At 28.4% G+C, this 6275-nt stretch overlaps 1 pseudogene across 1 annotated transcript; it reads right to left on the bottom strand.

Moving 5' to 3' along the window:
- Positions 1–1692: 1692 nt before the first annotated feature.
- LOC149516527 (uncharacterized) lies at positions 1693–3127 on the bottom strand (annotated as a pseudogene). Its single transcript, XR_016345475.1, has 4 exons — positions 2895–3127; positions 2669–2806; positions 2437–2515; positions 1693–1877 (listed from the first exon to the last, which is right to left on the bottom strand). The product of XR_016345475.1 is annotated as an uncharacterized LOC149516527 (transcript).
- Between the last annotated feature and the right edge of the window lie 3148 nt (positions 3128–6275).

Here is a 6275-nt window from a genome sequence, read left to right as displayed (position 1 = left end):
TTCGATTTTCAAGCTTTTTAGAAAACACGATCTAGGAGAATGAAATGATGAATGCCAAGAAGCTTTTGACAAAGTCAAAGAATACTTGTCAATCAAATCCACTTATGTTGGTGCCATCAGTTCCAAGAAAACCTTTGATTTTATAGTTAACCATGAATGAAAATTCAATGGGATGTGTGTTAGGGCAAAGAGATGAAACTAACAAAAAAGAGCAAGCAATCTACTACTTGAGTAAAAAATTCACTAATTATGAATCCAAGTATTTTTCATTAGAAAAGATATGTTGTGCACTAGCTTAGATAGCTTGAAGGCTCAAGCAATATATGCTTTATCATACTATTTAGCTTATAGCAAAGTTAGACCTTATCAAGTATATCTTCGAAAATTTTCATTGATAGGAAGAATAGTACGATGGCAAGTTATGCTTTCAAAATATGATATTGTCCATGTAACTCAAAAGGTTATTAAAAAGCGTACAATAACTAAGTTCATTGCCGATCATGTGGCTAAAGATTATGAACCAATAAAGTTTGATTTTTCTGATGAAGATGTGATAGTCACTTAAGAAAATGAAATTGTTAAGAAGTTTTTAATGATGTATTTTGATAGAGCTGCTAATGCTTTAGGTCATGGTATTAGGGTAATTTTAATATTTCCTAATGGACATTATTATCCCATCATAACTAGATTGAATTTCAACTATTCAAATAATATGGCTGAATACGAGATTTTTGTTATAGATTTACAAGAAACAATTGAAAGAAAGATCAAAATGTTGGATATGTTTGGAGATTTAGCACTAGTTGTTTATAACTTACGAGGTGAATGAGAAACAAGAGATTCAAAGTTGATCTGCTACCATAAATACATCTCTGAGTTAGTCAAGCAGTTTGAAGAAATTTAATTTGAGTATCTACTTAAAGAGGAGAACCAAATTACTGATGCACTGGTCATTTTGGCTGCAATGATTAAAATAGATGCAAATATCAAGATCCAACCCATCAAGCTGGACATGAAAGATGTACTAGCACATTACTTAGGTGTCAAAGAAGAAGTTCATGGGAAACCATGGTATCATGATATTTTTCAATATATCAAAAGTCAACAATACCAAGAGCATGCAATAAAAAATGATAAAAGGATCATTAGAAGTTTGGCTATGAGTTTCTTTCTTTATGGAGATGTTTTTTATGAAAGAAGCCAAGATAAGGTACTTTTAAGATGTGTAAATGTAGTTGAAGCAAAAAATATTATTGAAAAATACATGATAGGGTTTAGGGGGGCACATGCAAATGGTCACATAATGGCTAGATAAATTATAGATGCTGGCTATTATTAGTTGACAATGAAAAGTGACCATATTGATTATGTCAGAAGATGTCATAAGTGTCAGATTTATGCTGACAAATTTATGCTCTTCCATCAATTTTGTAAGTTTTAACACCTCTATGGCTGTTTTCTATGTAAGACATGGATGTCATTGGTCCCGTTACCTTGAAAGCTTCAAATGGGCATAGATTTATCTTTGAGATAATTGATTATTTCACAAAATAGGTAAAAGTTGCATCTTATGCTAGCATGACCCAATCGGTGGTATGCAAGTTCATAAAAGAGATAATATACAGATATAAGATTCTCAAAAGGATTATTTCTAAAAAGGATTATTAAGACTTTATAAATAAAACCAACAATTCATGAAATGCCCTCTTTAATTATCAAGCACAAAGACCAAAGTTGCAAATATTCCAATATACGAGACCAATGGACTAGATCAAACAACCAAGCTTTTGAGGTACAAAGAATGTTACTAGCATAAAAGCTTCTTTTGGTTGAAGGTGGAACCTTAGTGCAAAGCTGAACTCGCCGACTTTGTTTTCCTAATAAAATAGAAATAATGGTACGAAATTATGATCATAAAAGAACATTTCTCTTTAGTAATTAAGTTAAAGGGTATATGCATCACTATAATATTTTACACTAAATACATATGAGAGTACCACAAGAAAAACTCTTTAGTCCTCTCCAATCAGTCATAGGGTAAAGGGTACATAAGTCAGTAAATACTTTAATATTTTACAACAAATATGCTGGCAACTACCACAAAGCACTCTCTAGTTCTCTTCAATATATTAATCCAAGTACATAAACATGCAATTAAAGGCTGCTTCTAAGTGCAAGTTTGGCCTGATTTAGGTTGTTGGTAATGGTAATTAAGAAACAGTTCCAATTTTCAGCACTTTTTGAATGAAATGGCCTCTTCGGTAAGACTTTTGTGCTTGCAAGAGAAAGCTTGGGGCAATATTGCACTGGTAACTATAAATGCAAATCAAACCAGTGATAAAAAAGTTCAAGAAACAGAAGCATACATGTAGTAAGCAAGCAACAAGTCAAAATCATGGCTTATGTCATTAAGAATTCAAAAAACAAGGAGCATACGAGCATCTTCTTACTTGTATAGCTGCTTAAGCCAATCACTTGCTTTGTTCTCAGCCTCCTGAAAATCCTTCAATTTTGCCTACAATAAATCATCCAACTTTAGTAAGGAAATCCATAAAACTGTGCACACCTTAAGTAAAGGTACATTGCTGGTTCCTCAACATTCCACTAACAACCTAGCTATTAGGTAAGAGGACGGCATGAAAGTAAAGAAAGTTAAAAGATTACCTACCTCATACAACTGTCTCCATCTAAATGAAACTTTCTTGAGCTTCATCCTCTCAATTACAAGAGTCATATTCTGATGACCAAACTGCAGCTCATAGAAATTCTTCTAAAGTTTATCAGTTACTGGAGTAAGATCCTTTCCCTAGAACAATCAATCAATCCCTTTTAAAATTATACATATAATCAGAGCCAAATGCCAATTCTTGCCCAAACTATGCAAATTAACTTACTTTTGTACTCTTTTTCACGTGCAATAATTGATCCACTGTACAATGGGGTAAAATACGCTCAAGAAGATGTGAATCTGTCTCACTGACATCCCTAAGGTATCTTACGTTACTATCACCGTCCTAACACAAAGGTCTACCAGTGAAGGAGGTTTCCTCATATTCGCTATGTTCCTCCATCTCTTCTCCAAATACATATTGCTCTAGGAAAAACCAAAAAAAAAAAAAAGAATGCAATATAGTTAATTTCTATTGTTATGTCATAGTTCTATTAATTTTTAGTTGTTACAAATGGTTAGTCTTGGATTTGCAGATAAAAATCAATCAATTAAAATTATGATCTTATTAGTTGTATAAAAAAAATTCAACAATTAGCTCATTTAGTTCATCCAGGAATAATCAACCGAGTCTAACATTATTTAAAACTGCAATATTCTATCTTTCAACATTTAAAAGATTTTTTTTTAAAGAAGAAAGAAAATTGTTTCCCCTTTTTCTTTATCCATAAAAAAATACATTATATAACATAACAAATAATTAATCTAAACAAAATTGAAAACCTGAACAACTATATGACACCATATTGAAATCATTGAAAAAGGAATTAAAATTAATAAAAAAAGTTCATAGCATCAATTAAATAATAAATTGGATTAAAATTTAAGGAAAAGAGAGTTGATCGATTGATTTCGAAGGAAAAAGGGATTCAATGAATCGAAAGTCGGAGAAGTGATCGATCAATGGATTTTGATGCTAATCTCAGTTCAGACGAAGTAAACTTTCTTTATGCCCAGATGAAAAGAGATTCCGGTTCTATGCTAACATGCGCCGACTTATCATGTCTAGGCAGGCTGTTCTACCAAAATTCATTTATTTCCAAGATCATCTTCGCTATCGTGCGCTAGGGTGCACGGCTTGCCTTTTTTTTTTATCGTCTAACGTAAAAACAAACAAGAGTTTATATATTTTTTGAAAGATATATTTTAGGTTAGGATATTTTTTTATTTAAATTATATCACATAATTATATTATTAAAAAATTAATAATTTATTATATATTATTTGTGATAATTAATTGATAAATATTTATTTTAATAGATTCATTTATTAATTTATAATAAATTAATAATTTAATAATATAATATAATTATATAACATGATTTGAATAGAAAGAACATATATTAACGTGACATAATTATTTCATATAACTTTTTTTTAAAATTTATATTTAATGTATGTCAATTATCAAATATTAAATATTGATAGCAAATCAAATTATGATTTTTTTAATAAAAAATTAAAAAAATTTTGTGTATTTGTTTTAAGAGTTTTGTAAGAATTATATTTATTTTTTAATTAATTATCATAATTTGATTCATTGATCATATATTAAAAAAGTTTCAAATAAAAAAATAATGGTATTAATACATGTTTTAAGTTAACATCGTTTTTTAATTTAAAACAATAAAAAGAATAAGTATAAACATCCTATTTTTTTCGAGAATTTTAAAAGTGTTTTAAAAAAATTCGAGTTGAATAATTTTTTAAAGACTTAAAGTAAGATGCATTTATTTTCATATTCATGATTGAACCTTAATCAAGTTGAGTTAGAGTCAATATTTGCTTTTAAGTCTTGCAAGACCGATTGGTTATCAGATTTGCTTTCGAGTTTTTTTTATGGTACCTCAAGGTTTACTTTCACGCTTGGAATTTATTTTGAGTTTAAAAATTATTGGTTGGATTTGAAATTAACAAATTAAGTTTTAATTTTTTTTGGTAAAAAAAATTTTTGGAGTATATAGATTGTTCAGTTCTTCAGGTCAAAACAAGATGTGTCATACTTGACAGCTTAAGATAGGTGACTGCAAGTCGTGCATTCGAGATGACTCTAATAAGTGACCATTGACAAAGACTCGAACCTAAGATTTTTTCGTCAAGATGAATGAACTTAATCAATTGAATCAATCACTTATTAATAATTAAGTTTCAATCTCAAATTTAGCTTTAAACCCAAGAAAAATTGGATTACCCATTTTTTTTATTTCTTTTAATTTTTGTTTCATTATTCTTTTGATTAATTTTTAATATCAATCTGAAAAATCTTTTAAAAAAAAGGAAAAAATGCCTTAAAAATGTGCCAAAATTTTTGAACATTTTAAAAAGTTCGTGAATTTGGAATCAAGAAAAATAATCAACTTTGGAAAGGCTTGAAGGCAAAAAAAATAAAAGGAAAATCAAAATTGGATCCAATTTTTCAAATATTTTGTTTTGATGAAACCTTGAAGTTTTTTTGATTAAATAAAAAAAAAGTATCCCAAAAAAAAAAAAACCTATAGAACAACCATAAGGGGAAGTACAAAATCATCTTTCAATAAGCAAAAACCATAAAATAAAATAAAATTTGATCCTATCCAACATTAAAAACACTATCTCCATTGATTTTAAAAACACTATCCAATGGTTAAATTTAGTCCACATCACTTTTTTTATTATTTTTGTTAAAATATTGAGTTTTACTAAAACTTATTTTTCATTAAACCTATTTCTCTTTTTACTATATATATATAATTATTTGGTATTCTAATAGTAAAAATTTTTAATTTCACAAGCGAGATTAAGATAATTATACATATTTTATTCTTTTTAAATTAATTTTTTTAAATGTATAAATGATATGTATTATCATCTTAATCTCACTTATAGAGTTAAAAATTTATATTGTTAATATATTTAATAATTTCTCGTGTATATATATATATATTGGAGTTTTTGCAACTGTGAAACTTTAAATGAAAATGGCTTGCTATATATCTCCTTAGTTTAATTGAACTTAAACTTAAAGAAGCAAGTGCTAGACTATAGCATGAGAAGCATTAATTCTTACGACTAAAGCCTTGAAGGACTTGTACAAAAAAGAAAACATATCTTGTAGATAGGTTGGTTTTATCAAAATCCAACAAAACTCATAATTTAGTTTTAATTATTCATTAATTTCCATTTTTACTTTTTTCACGTTTCTTTCATTTTCTCTTATTAACCCACTTGATCCTTCAATTTCTCCCATCTTCTCTATCTATCACCAACTCATAATTTAATTCTTTAATCTCTTACTAATTACTCGATCCAATCCTTCAATCTCTCTTATGCTCCCCTCTCCACTTGCCACTCCACTCCATTTTTCTTTTGTTTCTCTCAACAATTACAAAACAAAATCTCCAAGGACTGCCCAATAAAAGCAACCCAAGGTAGCAACATTCTCTAGTAATCTTAGATGCAAAAAATTGCAACAAGTAATATGATCATTTTTGGAATTTTTTGCAAGTTTTCATGCTAATTTTGAAGATGATGAAAAGGATTTTGGGATTAAAAAGATTAGTGTTGTCCA

This window comes from Durio zibethinus, chromosome 10 (assembly GCF_047325235.1).
Source record: "Durio zibethinus cultivar Kanyao isolate XHJ-2024 chromosome 10, ASM4732523v1, whole genome shotgun sequence".
In the NCBI taxonomy this organism is placed as follows: Eukaryota; Viridiplantae; Streptophyta; class Magnoliopsida; order Malvales; family Malvaceae; genus Durio; species Durio zibethinus.
The sequence above is the reverse complement of the archived record's forward strand: the minus strand, read 5'-3'. Positions and strand labels throughout refer to the sequence as shown.